This window comes from Dioscorea cayenensis, unplaced genomic scaffold, assembly GCF_009730915.1.
Source record: "Dioscorea cayenensis subsp. rotundata cultivar TDr96_F1 unplaced genomic scaffold, TDr96_F1_v2_PseudoChromosome.rev07_lg8_w22 25.fasta BLBR01001221.1, whole genome shotgun sequence".
NCBI lineage: Eukaryota > Viridiplantae > Streptophyta > Magnoliopsida > Dioscoreales > Dioscoreaceae > Dioscorea > Dioscorea cayenensis.
The window spans coordinates 22,306-37,621 of NW_024087612.1; the positions used below are offsets into that span (position 1 = coordinate 22,306).

General features: G+C 33.1%; 2 long non-coding RNA genes across 2 annotated transcripts; both read right to left on the bottom strand.

Annotated features, from left to right (window-relative positions):
- Positions 1–206: 206 nt before the first annotated feature.
- On the bottom strand, positions 207–7,707 carry LOC120255869. Its single transcript, XR_005535123.1, has 3 exons — positions 7,435–7,707; positions 2,808–2,889; positions 207–526 (listed from the first exon to the last, which is right to left on the bottom strand). It is a non-coding gene; the product is annotated as an uncharacterized LOC120255869 (long non-coding RNA).
- On the bottom strand, positions 640–2,801 carry LOC120255870. Its single transcript, XR_005535124.1, has 2 exons — positions 1,079–2,801; positions 640–975 (listed from the first exon to the last, which is right to left on the bottom strand). It is a non-coding gene; the product is annotated as an uncharacterized LOC120255870 (long non-coding RNA).
- Positions 7,708–15,316: the final 7,609 nt, after the last annotated feature.

Genomic DNA, 15,316 nt, shown 5'->3' on the forward strand with positions numbered 1-15,316 from the left:
GCAAAATCACCAAGTTCAACTTAAATATGTCAAAACAGGCTAGCACGGCGAGCCAGCCCACGGCCTACCAAAACCCACCAATTAGCAGATAGGGGCAGGCAAACAAAATGCCAGCCCAACCAAACCTACCTTGGGCTATAGGCTAAGATGGCCAGCTCACCATAAATATATATATATATATATAAATTATTATATTTCAAAGTTCCTACATAACATATTAATATATTTAACTTAACCTATAATGTTCAAAAGATTAACAAAATTGGAAAAAACTGGACATAAGATAAAAACATCCATTACTATTACAATGTTTGCTAAAATCATTAATCCATTAAAATGATCTTCATCTCCCTCTCTCTTTTACGACATACAAAAATGGTCTTCATTAAAATTCATCAACCATCACATCATTAAAATCTTCATCTCCATCTCCTCCTTCCCTTTTATCTTCATCAATAATTAATCTCAAGAATGTTTGATCCCTCAATGGATATAATTGTTTTAATATTTGCTCCATCTTCATTATCTACATAAAAATAAAACACACATGCACACTCACAAGTATAGGGTTAGTCAAAAATTAGATTTAGAACAAACTAATATTTCAAGATTTCAACTAAGTGAAAACATAAATAATAATTTGTAAGTGAAATGACCAATGTTATTACCATGCAACCAATTACTGGTGAAAATGACAGCTTGTACTTTTTTGGGAAGGGTACAACTTTGTACTCATTGAGGATAGGAGAACCAATAGATAAAAATTGATTCAAATGCAACAATTGTTATTGGGATAGCCAAAACATCACTTGTCATTAATGCAAGGATTGAGAATTTATGCTTATGATTCTTCTAATACTCCAAAACACCCAAATCTTCATAATATGAAAATTTAAGCTTTGACTCTTCCAAATAAAGATCTAATTGAGATTTCCCTGCATTTGTAATTGACTGGATCTCAAATGCTTTAATTTCCTACAATTAATAATTAGGATATGATATCATTAAAAAATATAAATAAATTAGATAAATAAAATTTATAAAAAAAAAGAACTAAAGAAAGTGTTAGACTACTTACATCAAAGATTCTTTTGCCCTTACTTTTAATTCCGCCATGGCTTTGTATAGATGTAGGTGCAATGATAGAAGAAGATTGTAGTTGTGAAAGACATGAGTTATTAGCCTTAGAATAATGCTCAAAAATCTTGTATAGCTTTGTCCACACAAGCAACACCTTTCTTGGCATGTAGTAGGATTACTCTCAACCTTCTCATAAAAATGCTCCAACATTGACAACTTGATTCGTGGATCAAGAATAGCCCCAAATGCAATCACCATACTATATTGTCTCTAATAGTTATCAAAATTTTCTTTTATCATCCTACACATATCACTTATCTCCACATCTTCACTTGACAAGTTTTCTTTAAATAAAACATCAATCTTCCAAACTTCTATAAATACAAGTTCGATATAGGATGAGAAGAACCAGAGATCAAGTTGGTAATATCATAAAATGCCTCCAAGAACTGGTATATTTTCTCTCATCATTTCCATTTTTTATTTGAAGGACAATATACTTATAATTTCTATCATTCAATTTAAGAGAAACAGAAGCCCTTTTATATTTAATGACACTATCCAACATCAAATATATCAAATTCCAACGGGTAGCCACATCCAATCGCAAGTCAATATTAGCGTCAATGCTACCAATTACTCTCATACATTCTTCAAATTTTTCATTCTACTTTATGAACCTCACACATATTTGACAAATTCTTTGATTTTATGCAAAGCATCACTAGCAACTTTCAAACCTTCTTGCATAATGAGATTCAATATATGAGTGGAACAATGGATATGAAAAAATTCACCATCACACTGCAAAATATCATGTAAAGCGAGCTGCTCTTTCAGAATATCTTGTATATTATCATTGTTGGATGCATTATCTAATGTCAAAGAAAACATTTTTTTTTAATTCCCTATTCCTTCAAAAATTCAAATAACTTTACAGCCAATTCAACTCCTGACTATGGAGGAGGCATTTCAGCAAAGTTAATACTTTTATTATTCAATTACCAATTTTTGACAACAAAATATCCAATCAAGTAAATGTAGGCCTCACTAGTGCATATAGTCCACACATATAAAGTTAAGCAAATTTTTTTTTTTTGTTTTGAATTTTAACCAAAACATACTTATGTTTCTCTTTTTCTCTCATATATATTCTTGTGATATCAAAAACAAGAGTATTTCTAGAAATGCAAGTACCATTAGGATTTACATATTTTATCCAAGCTCTAATGCCATTACATTCAACAAATGAAAATGGCAAATCATGTTTTATAACTGCATCATCTAGTAAGTCACGTGCAACCTTTTGGTTTATTGACTTAGACCTTATTTTCTTTTCATGATCAAGAAACATTTGTTCTATATCATTGAACTTTAACATTTTGCAGTTATCCTTGAGGTGCCTTAATGTAGAAGTCTCATACTTTCTACCCCACCACATTTATGCTCTTTATTGCATCCCTTGCACTTTGCAATTTGTATGCCATCTTGACCTGTCCTTTCTTTATAAAGAAATTCCAAATATCAAAAAATTCTTTCGATTTTTTAGTTGACTCCTTACCAAAATTAGTGTTTTTCCATTCTTCTTCATTTAACTTAATACTTTGATTCAAAGAAGTCCATGATTTCCCTCTATTCTCCAAATATGTATGAAAAACATAAGGAAGAGTATGCATGATACATTTTAATGCAAAAGAAGAAAGCTAGCACAATTTAGACTTACGAACCTGCTGGTCAAGTCAAAGTGAGATCCAAGCAGTAGTTTAACATGTGAATGATTCAAGAACCTTTTCACAATATTGAAAAAACCTGCCAAAAAAAGTCCATGATTGACTATTAAGAAATAAAGAAATTAAAGTGAGCAGTCATCTATATGAAATAGAATAATAAACCAAATTAGTATTATTAAAGAATATATTCATGATGAAGTGTTATCCATATGAAATGAAAATAAGACCATTGATTATCAATGAATAAATCTTGAACTTGTGATCAAAGACAACTTATAAGACTATCTCAACATCTATAATATTGATCATACTCTTGGCATACTATCATGAACCAAAATTTCTCAATGCAAGTGTCATGCAACTAATTTAAAATCATAGATCAATTCTCATATATATAATAATTAAAAAAATAAATAAATCTAATGGAAAAGGTAGCTGGTAAAAGATGAAAACCAAGATAGATTATAGCATAAAAACAAGCTAAGGACTACCAATGTTTGACATCTACGATGGGACACTAACCAACATCTTCTTGTCTGCATTCCTCTATTTAATTGGCTAAACTAAAACAAAAACAAGCAAACACATTCACAAGATTCTTGTCTAAAAAATGTATCTAGTGCCAAGACACTAAAAAAGGTGAAAACTAGGAGAAATCTCAGCATAAAGAAAGACCATGACTAGCAAAACTATCTTAAGCATTTTGGTTAGTTATCTAAACCAAGACGAGATCTTGCAAACACGTTAACAATATTTCATGGAAATTCTCCATCCAATCAATCCAAAGTCACAATAAAACACAAGATCAACAAACCATGTTCAAGAATGCCTCACAAACCCCTGGATCCCAGCCAAATCAAGCAAAGAAAAAATGGGAAGACATAAATTGAAGACTAAACAACAATCTTGAAACAAATAGATAGAATGGTAGATAAATTAATAATCAAATAGAAATATGAAAGAACAAAGATCATACCACTACCAATAGATTGAAGGCCTTGATGGTGATATTTAGAGGATTTAATCCAAGAAAAAAGAGAAAAAGAAAGAAAGGGAATTGAATCGAAGAGAGAATTGGGTGAGAAGGAGATGTGAGGATGCGTATATGTCTATATCCACTTTCAGCACAGGAAAAGAAGAACAAAATCCAAAGGAATGGATTTTCTGGGAACTAAAAAAGGACCATTAGAGTGATAAGACAACAAGAGGGATGGGATTGTGTTGAGATTCATGCTGCGGTTAATGATCCTTAATTAGCTAGTAATCTTGTTATTTTGATGTGATTGATTGGTGATGCTTTTGTAGCCATGTGATGGTTGTTGAGATTAGAGAGGAGAATCACCTTGCTTTAATCATTTAGCCTGCACATAAGTTGTGAAACCGTGATTAATTTAATAATTTAATAAATTTTTATTTTTTTTATAAATTAAGCCGCTCAAAACAAGGCCCACCCCATCCAAACCTGTGACCCAAGTAGGCTAATCCGTTTAGGCTCACTTCCAAATGGGCTTACAAAAGACCAACCCAAACTACCTATTTTTATTGGCAAGGTGTGCCTACCTAGCAGGTTAGGCCCGAATTGATAGCACTAGTTCAACTCTAAGGTAAGCGAGCAAGTGGCCAACTATGGGGATCTTAATAACAAACTCGGTGTTCTGAAGATAGAGAGCTTTGCATGGATACTTGAGGCTATGAAAGAAAAGGACAATGAATTTGGTTGTGTAGGATTTGGTTTTAATCCCAATTTTAGCATAAAACCAAATACACCTAAAGAAGGGTGTTCACTTACATCAAGTTTACAAATATATCTAAACAAACAAAAGATTTCTTAAAGTAAAGTAATTTCAGTTATAAGTATATTCAAATACCCTCAAACAAACTCATAATAAAAGAAAAGACTTAAAGCAACACTATAAGAAAAACCACTATTTACAACACATAAATTTGGGACACAAAAAAATATCACAATTTTGTGACAAGTATCACTACATTTTGTGACACAAATACAAAAACATCGCAATATGAGTCAAATTGCGTCCAAAAAAAAATCAACCATTACTAATTGTTGCAAAACTTGTTGCAAAATTTTGGTGCCAGATGGTGCTAGACAAACATTGCAGTGTCATAAATTTGTAATGTATTTCGCATACAATTCAAAGCTGTCATTTATTTCGACCACTTTGCAATGCTTTTACAACATGCTCAAATAAATATAATAACATATAAGATGTAATATGATTGTCGACATAGATTACAACACAATTTTTTTTACTACTTTTCTGCATTGCCAAAAATGTCGCAAGTTTCTACCAACCATAAGAATGTATTTTTATTTTAGGCCACTTCACATTTCCCTCAATTCTTTCACAAGATTTTACAATTTCTTAACAAATCAAGGATAACAATTTGTTAACAGTGCCTCCAAAACTTCATTCTTGGCTAGTTAACTTGGTTTGATGTTTTGCTCTCCTCTTAAACTTTCCATTATTTTCTTTTAGAGTTTAATTTAGTGTATTAAGTATTTTGTAGCGATTTAAGTTATCGATCTTATGTGAATTGAATTATGTTGTATATTGCTACTTGAAAATTTTCATAATTATTACAATACTATATTAGTTTACATATTTTGTTTATCATGGATGAATGGGGAAGATGATCTACATTTTACAATGTTGTTTTAGATGTTTTGCAATGTTTATGCTTATGTGTCATAATTGTTAGCAAAATGTGTTGCAAATTACCTTGCATGTAATACTAGTTAGTCATTATGGAAATCAATCAAATTGATGTATAATAAGAAATTTGCCTGGCTGTAATGCATTAACTAACGAATTTATTACTAGTGTGGCTAAATTTATTAAATTTGCAACTTCACAACTTGATAAAATGGATGCTTGTTAATTAAATGCCAATCTAGGAAGTGTGATAATTTGAAATTTTTTAGTCCAAATGAAGTGACACTTCACCTTTTTCGCCAAAGGATTAATAGCTAATTACTTTAATTGGACATGTCATGGTGAAGCAATGTGCCATGAAGAACAATAATTTGGGGTTGATCAATTTCTAGAGCAAACTAATTGGTAGGATCAGGGGTTTAGGAATTTTGAAGATCCAATCCTAGTTCTGCTCCACATTTGTGTTTTGATGATGTTGGTAATTATGATTATGAAAGCCTACCGCGTTGCATGATGAAGCCGACCCAAGTATACAACCAATACATGAAAAGGAACAACCACCGGTTGATGAGGAAGTTCATAGTCCCCAAAGTGATAAAGTAACAACTTTGTGTGATAGTTTCATTGCTTTGCTTAAAGATGTTGATAAACCTTTGTATATTGGATGTGAGACTTATACCCCAATTGTCACTAGTTGCTAAGATGCTAAGTATAAAATTTGAACACAACTAATATGAGAATCAAATTTAATGAGAATGCTAGAGTGTGCAAGAACTCATTACCTTGAGATAATACTTTGCTTGAGGATTTTTATGGTTATAAAAAGTTAATACATGATTCGGATCTACATGTGATAAAAATTAACGCTTGTGAATATAGATCCATGTTGTTCTGGAAAGATAACAAGTATGAGGAATTCTACAAATTTTGCAAGTTGTCAAGGTACAAATAGAAAGGAGGGTGAGTTCATAACCCTCAGCATAAGTACCATAGTAAGGTACTTGCCACTAGTGGTGTCAAGTGGGTCAACCCGGTCCAGCATGGCACAGGCCCATTGCAGCCCGGGCTTTGTGCATGCTCGGGCGACATGGCCCATGTTCTTACCATGCCAGGCTGGCATGGACCGCAGACCCTATGGGTCAACCCAGGACGAGACACAACCCATTTTGGGCGGGCTCATGCCGACCTGATACTATTTTTTTATAAAAAATTTTAAAAGTTCAAAAACTTCTAAAAAAAGATTAATGAAAAAAATCTTAGAAAAAGTAAAAACCATAAAATCCGAATTTTACTTTATTATTTGTTTAATCAAATTATTATAAAGAAATTATTACATAAATTAACAATCAATTGTAGTATTATCTATGGTATTATCTACTAATGTAGTAATATCTAATATCTACACAATTTAAATATTTTTAAAAAAATATCCATTTATTATTTTTCAGCTTATCTTCTAAAGATTACAAACAATCAAAACTTTAAATAATCAAAAGAAGTGCTCCTTGCTATATAAATCATCATCCAATTAACAATCAACAATGTATCAAATAATATCCTTATATATAATTTCAATGTTTGTAAAAAAAAAAAAAATCAAAACAATCATTTATTATTTTTCAGCTTGTCATCTAAAGATTACAAACAATTAAAACTTCAAATAATCAAAAGAAGTTCTCTTTGCTATATAAATCATCGTCCAATTAACAATCAACAATGTATGAAATAATATCCTTATATATAATTTCAATGTTTATAAAAAAAAAAAAATCAAAACAATCACTCAGCCTTGCTATTCATAAAAAAATCAAAATAAAGAAAAACCATAAAAATCCCAAACATGGAAAAAAAAACCCCAAACAGTAAAGAGTTAGAAATCCCAACATCAAGACATATAAAAATTGATCAATCAAATATTGATCACTCCACAACCCACTCTGAATCGTTACCTTTCCAGATCTCCCACAAGCCCAGTTGGATCCACCGTCGTTCTTCCCATCACCTTCCGGCCACTGCCTTTGCCGCCCTTGTCTCACCTCCTGCCTCCTCTCCTCTGTCTTAGCCCTAATAATCTCCGTGATCTTGATCTTGGCTTGTGATCTTTGTGGTTAATATGAAAGATGAAGTAAAACTGAAGGCAAAGGAGGAGAAAGAGCCGGATGTGAAGAATGGCGGGGACTTCAAGGCTTGTATAATGATTGAGTGTTGGCATGGGATGCTTTGGGGCCTGGGCCATCTCATTAATGCATTAGATATATTAATAATTATATATATAATAATTCTAGACAGTTGCATATTTATCAAAAATTTGAAAATTTAAAACAAAATTACATGAATGGAAAACTCAAAACTTTGAAATTTTTATTAAAATTTAAATGAAATATTACATCACTAAATACTTAAGAAAAAAAATTAAAAAAATATTATCAAAAAAGAAAACTCAAAATTATTGTTATTTATTTGCAAGTTTGCACTTTGAATTTTGTAATATCAATCTACTTCTTCTATATCCGTATATATGCCTTCTCCACCATCATCACCAGTGTTTTTTACTCTTTGATCTTGTAATCTATCTTCAGCCTCAACCATTCTTTTCGGCATATGCACATTTGCACCGTTTGTTGGTTCATTCAGCTCCTCCTATTGTCTAGTACTTTTCTTCCTGCACTAAAACAAAACTCTGACGCAACTGTAGACATCAGTGGAGTTAATAGATCACGTGCCATGGCAACTAGCACAAGATAACTATGCTCTTGTTTTTTTTCAACCATGACAAAATATTAAAATTATCAATTTCTTCTGAAGAAAGAAAATTATTAATATTATTATTTAAATAATGATTTATTTCATAAGAACTAGTAAAAATAGTGCTAGGATTTGAAGAAGAAGAAGAAAAAGAACCCAGGAAAACTTTTTGGTTAATTAATTTTACCTCATGAGTTATGGATCTATTTTTGGTGTTTGAAGAGGAACTTTTAGTAGTTGTAGGTAAATTGAAAGCCTGTCAATCACCATGTTCTTTATGATATTCATTATATATATCATAAAACAAACAACAATAATTTTCTTAATGAAAAGAATGATCAAGCTCCATATCTTCCTCATAATACTCAATAATGCAAAAAGCGCCATAGATTTTAAAATGTGGGCCAAGAATCATAGATAAAATGGGAAGTGGTTCGAGTTTTCAAAAATATTTTTTAAAATTTACCTTCAAGAGAGCAACAGTACAAGCAAAATTAGGATCATGCCTGTATTTTACAAAAAAACCTCAATAATAAAAAACATTTGATTAACAATAATAGATGTAGTGGGATAATAAACACCGGAAAACATATTAGTTGCAATATAAAAAATTTTCAAAAACTCCTTAATCAAATGACTAACTTTCCAATCATAATTAGTAATTTGATCTTCGGGAAATTTGTCATTACAAAACTTGGAAATAATATCTCTATCGTCATACATTTTCTTTCCCTTTCTGAACAATAAGTTTGAAATTCATATCTTCGATGTGAACCATTTCTAACATATTAAATGCAATTTCTAGCTTTTTCAATATGGGGCTCAATTATTTTTATACCATCTTTAACACATAAATTCAAAGCATGGCATGCACAACACACATGAAAGAAAACTCTAGAAAACATAGGCATTAAATTCATTTTTAAAATTTCAATTGCGTTATTATTTGCCGAAGTATTATCCAAAGTAATTGAAAATATAGAATTCAAAATAAAATATTCATTAATAGTACGAGTAATATAAATAGCAATAATGCTTGCGGTCTTTCAGTGTTCTATTTCAAAAAAAAAACTAAAAATATGCTTTTGCAAAACCCAATTGTTATTGATCTAGTCAGTGGTAACACAAGCATATTTGCTTTTAAATCGAGAAGTCCAAATATCGGAAGTAAGAGAAATTTTAAAAGAACCATTAGTTAATTTGGAAATTAATTTTTGTTTATAATCAGTATAAATAATAAGACAATATTTTCTCATGGTATTCCTTGAAATTGATTTAAAATTTGGATTAAAAAGATGAAGAATCATTTTATAAAAGCGGCATTTTTGGCAAGATAAAAAGGTTGCACATTTTGAATAATAAGTTTTGAAATTTCTTTTCTTGTCAGTGTTCTAATTCAAAAAAAATAAAAAATACACTTTTGCAAAACCCAATTGTTATTGATATAGTGAGTGGTAACACAAACATAATTGCTTCTAAATCGAGAAGTCCAAATTTTGGAAGTAAGAGAAATTTTAAAAGAACCATTAGTTAATTCGGAAATTAATTTTTTTTATAATCCTCATAAATAATAAGAAAATATTTTCTCATGGCATTCCTTGAAATTGATTTAAAATTTGGATTAAAACCACGAAGAAGCATTTTTATAAAAGCAAAATTTTCGGCAAGATAAAAAGGTTGTACATTTTGAATAATAAGTTTTGCAATTTCTTCCCCACCCAACCCCCTAAGTTTGGCAAGAAAAATTCTTTTTACATTTTTTGCAAACAGCCCAAGTACCTTTCTTTGGAAATTTAACAATATTATAAAATTGGTAAACCTCGGAAGTTCATTTTGTAGAGCTTGATGGAGGCTTGTTACTAGAGGGGCCAATATTCGGGGACTCAGTAACTTGTTGAAAAACATGATCAGGAGAATGTAATGGGGGTATTTTCATAAAAAACAAATGGAGAATTATCAGAGGAAAAGATAGGAGGAGAACCGGAAATTATACAAAATTAAAGTCAATGTTTAGGGTTACCTCGACTGATTTAACGATGATTTAAAAACCCGATTAACTACCAATTGTCCTTCGAGTATGGTTGAGGAATGTTTTATGAAGAATTTTAAGCTTGGATTTGCAACCTTTACTCTTGAACTTGAAAATTTTTTAGAAGCCAAGATCTTGAATGTTTGAGAATTTAGGGGGTATTTATAGTTTTTTTTAAATATTTTCATTCCTAAAATGCCTCATAAACTAGCCATTTATAGTTGTTCAGAAGGTCAAAAATGTCATTTTAGCCAAAAAGACTAAATACCCTTTAAATTAGAGATTTTATTGGGAAGGTTAAAATTTGACTTTTACACATAGTAAAAAGAAAAGATTAAAAAATAAATAAATAATGGGCCCAGCCACTCAAGGGCCCTCAAGTTACCATTGTGGGCTGGCTGGTGAAACCAACGTATCTATGCCAGCATTGCCAGGCAGGGTCGCATACTTAGGCTGGCATGGCCCACAGACCATTGAACCACAACCTCCATGACTAGGGTTCTAGGCCGCCCCAACCTGGGCACATTACTGTAGCATTGTGCCTAGGTTGGGCACAATCCAACTCGTGCTCAACCGAGATTGCAGAGGTTGTATGATTCCAAAGTGACTACACCACATATGACATGGCATACTACTTATGAAACAAATGAAGGGGCATGTGTCATCCTTCTAATATAGAGTATTGGAAAAATTTTGATAAAACTCATCCCAGTTTTACTTCAATACCTCAAAACATTTGGATATACTTTATGCTAATGGGTTTTCCTCTATGGTCAATACGAGAAAGCTTATTCATATTGGTCAGTTAATGTCACAACTTAAAATCTTCCTCAAGGTTTGTGCATGAAGAGCACTTATGTCACACCACATCCCACAGGACTGGCACACAACAACCGCAGCAATAATCCTGAGGGAGGATACACACCATCCAACCCCAGAATAGTTTCAAGGCTTACTAATTACTGGACATATGCAACCATGAACACACCAAACAAACATACACAAGAGGAATGGAAGATGCGAGTACACAGGTCTGCCAAGCACCGCGTCTTTTCATACCACCACTAAGCAATAAAACCAGTAATATGTTGAGAGGGGTGAGTAACAAAGTCACTCAGTGAGTGGAATGACATAGCACCAAAAGAGTTCTCACATGAATTCACAAATAAGAACATAATAGTAATAATTTTTTAAAATAATATAATAAAGAATACTTCTAAACATTTCAAAGGAAGAGCATAAACTTTTCAAGCACTTCAGAGATCAAACCATATCTTGAAAATATGTTTTCTTTAAAAATACTAAAAGAAAGAAGGAAAATGTTCATTATCCATTCGTAATGGCCTAGAAACCCACCGATCCTAGTCATGGCCACAATTGAGTCTGGAGATGCCATGCCCATCAACACCTTGATGTTGGCCCACTGAGACTCCTATGGTGACCCCGTATCTCAGTGCAATAACACCCATTTGAGAAATTCTCTACATCTCTAAAAAGAAAACATGACCCAAGTGCACCACGCCGCCTCTAAAGGCCAGACCGTGAAGACCCTATTGCAATAACCAAGTTACAACCATGTCACCAACAAAACATAGTCATTTGGAAACTTATGCAGCTATGCAATACAACTTAATCCCACTCACAAAGATGCTTTTACAGGCCACAGGTGTGGCAGTTAGATTGAATGGTCGTGTATCTAAAGAACACCGGTCCACCTTATTGTTTTCTTCTTATATTTGGGACACTCTCATTAGGCATGGGAATTGGGGCCAGTTACACCGTCCTACACATAGAACAACCAAAAGAAGTAGATTGCACAAAAATGGAGAGAAATTTGCTAGAAATTCTACGAAATGCATGATAAATAATAATTAAACAGCTAGATGCATTTTGTGAATTATACAATTTGCATCTACAAAAAACTCCTCCAAACCTAAACCCTTGCTTGTCCTCAAGCAATACAATAATCACACATCAAGCTAATGGGTGTTGAATACATTCTCCTTTCTCAGACAAAATTCGGATGACAAAATTGTTTGGCATAGGACATAAACATAATCTGCAAAGCAAAATCATAAAGGACATAGGAAATTGAACTCACCATAGGATAGAATACACACAAGTATCATAAGAGGAGATTAATTCATCCCCCATGCAAATGGCCATGGGCTTTAAAATAGCATATACAAATGTAATGAACCTTAAAGACTTCCTAAGACTCCTTACACAAGTTAGTAACCATGTTGTTTATTTGAGGGATCAATAGGATATTATTTAACAACACACAACTTAACCTTTTTTTGTCTAAAGAACCTAGGTTGTGATTAGCTTTTTCTGAGGGATGAACATGACTTTTAGCACATGAACACCCAACTACTTCGCTAGTTCTCAACGTTAGGCAATTGTGCTCATATTCAAATATAGCTTTTCTACTTGGCAAAGACTCTTATCCAGACCATGAATGCCAAGCTACTTAGCCCCATTGAACAATGGAACACTCTTGAAACATTCATTAACCTTTGTACAAAACTTGCCTATCTCATTTCCCTCTCATTTGACATTTTAATTTTCTACTCAACTAGGGTAAAGAAAATGTTTTGGGAGCAACGGAACCTTAAAAGAAATTCATTATAGAAATATATACCAAGTTAAAGCTCATGAGATCATAAGCAATGGGATTAGCAAATTCAATCTAATGCAAGTACTAAATGTGCATTCCAATCACCATTAAGCAAGAAGAACCATCCCATTCCTTTTGATGTGCCATACCAAATGAATTATCACAAGAATTTTGAAAGTCATCTTGGAAAGGATATATATATTTAAACAGAAATTGCATGTTCCTAAATGAGTGAAGATATTCATGTAAATGGCATGACATGTATATTGGCAGGGTGGTATATCATGCAATGAAGATAGGAATGAATTAATATAGTTCAAAACATGTGATGATATGCAAATGTTAGGAAAATTCAAGAACGCATGCATGGATACAAGACTACTTCTAAACTATTTCTAAACTCCCCCAAACCTAAATTCTACATTTCCTCAATGTTAGAAATTTGATAGGAAATAAGTAAGGGGTGGAGATTGACCGAATCACAAGGGTGGTGCAAAGTGGCTTTGCGTGACATGCCACTCATACATTGCATTGACATGGTGTTGCAGTTGGTCAAGAACATGCCTTTTCTCCTATTGTTCAGTAGGAATACTGTAGTGAGGCTTCAAAAATGTGCACAAGGTTATCAACTGGCTATGGTGGTTCTTATTGTGCTTGCTATGTATTGGGCTCAGCAGGAGGTTTTTCAAATGTTGAGGGGTATAGGTTGTTCAATTCTAGCAGCTGAGGGTTCATACTTGGTTTCTTGGGTGAGTACGTGCTAAAAATCTATGGCAGCAAAGTCCTTAAGGGTTCTTTAGTCTCCACCGATAAGGAAACCAAAAATTTGATTAGATTAGGCAAGGTGGACTTTGTATTCTTGATTGAGAAGCCAAAATGTAATCTTACACTCTTCGCTCCCCGGACCATAGAGAACATAGATGTCGATCGAATTCAAACTCTAAGTTCAAATGATCATAAGTGGGAAATCACATGTTAACAAATTTTATCAAACCTAGTTTGTTTACCATCCAATAAACTTCATCTAGAATACCTAAAGTGCACATGAGAACGTTGTCCATGTACCTTGTTGGAACAATCCTACTTTTTGAAAAACCCCAATACCTATTGCGTTGAAAACAATCTAAGAAGATAATGCCATATAAATTGAAGAGATCCAAGAATGAGGTTCAGCTTGTCGGAGAAGGCCCGGCCTTGAGAGCTCAATCGGGTGGGAGGGTCTTGAGCATTTTGGTGGCATGTTAGATGGCCTGTAAGTGTGTGGCAGTGAAGGCACAATCTCCTGTCAGGTCTTGTTCGAAGGCGAGGCAACAGTGGAGCTCATAGTCAGGAGATGTTTTGGTTATGGTGAGAGATGTCAAGATAGAGAAATGAGAATGGGAGAAAGTTGCCTTGGTTTTGAAAAGAAAAAAGATTTGATGGTTGATGTAATGGGAAAAATAAAAGAATGGGTTTGAGTTTGTCTTGGGTGAGGGGAAAAGGTAGTGAAAATGGATGAAGAGAGAAAAATAGTCATTCGGATTAGAGCAAGTCAAGGTGAGGGAGGACAAAGGAGAATAGGAAAAAGAATTGGAAGGAAAGAGTCTCACCTGATATCTTTAAATGAAAGTATGATCCACACCCATATTTTTCAACACAACACACTTGTGTTTATTACCAGTTGCAAGTGTTGAGTGTATCCTGATTGGCAGCATTCAGTCTGTGCATTAGAATAAGGAACTAGCCAAATGAAATCCTAAAAAATCTAGACCTGCACAAAACATTCATACTTGAATCAACGAACTTAAATAAAAATTAATACTCACATACAGTGAAAAAAGATGGAAAATAAAAATTTAAAAAGGGTAAGGGTTGGAATGCCTCCCAAGTGGGAGATCTTAAGGTCATGAGCTCAACCATTTTTATTCATGAATTCAGTGAGGAAAACTGAAATTGAAAAAGGATAAGGCTTGGAATGGCTCCCAAGTGGGAACTCATTTAAGGTCATGAACTCAACCCTTTTTATTCATGAATTCAGCGGAAGAAGGGGAGAGGGGTCTGGAGAGTATAGGTTATCCCTTTTTCAAGGGGTTCTCCATTGTCCATTGACTTTGAAGCCACCCCGGTTGCTTCACTCTAACCTTTAATGGTGTCGTACGAGAAAACCTTGTATATACAAAAAGGACCTCAACACCCGGACCTTAATTTTCTGAGGAAAAGCTTAAATCTAGAATTTAAAAGTAAGGCCAAGTCCCCCTCTTGAAATTCTCTGCAAAAAATCTATTTGTCATGCCGTAACTTAGTTCTTTCCTCGTAAGCTTTTGTATTTTAGTAAGCATCCAATCTCAATTCATCTAGTTTTTATAACTGAAGTTTTCTCTTTTCTTCAGTTGTTTTTATATCAAAATTAAGAGCCTTAATTGCCCAAAATGCCTTGTGTTCCATTTCAACTAGCAAA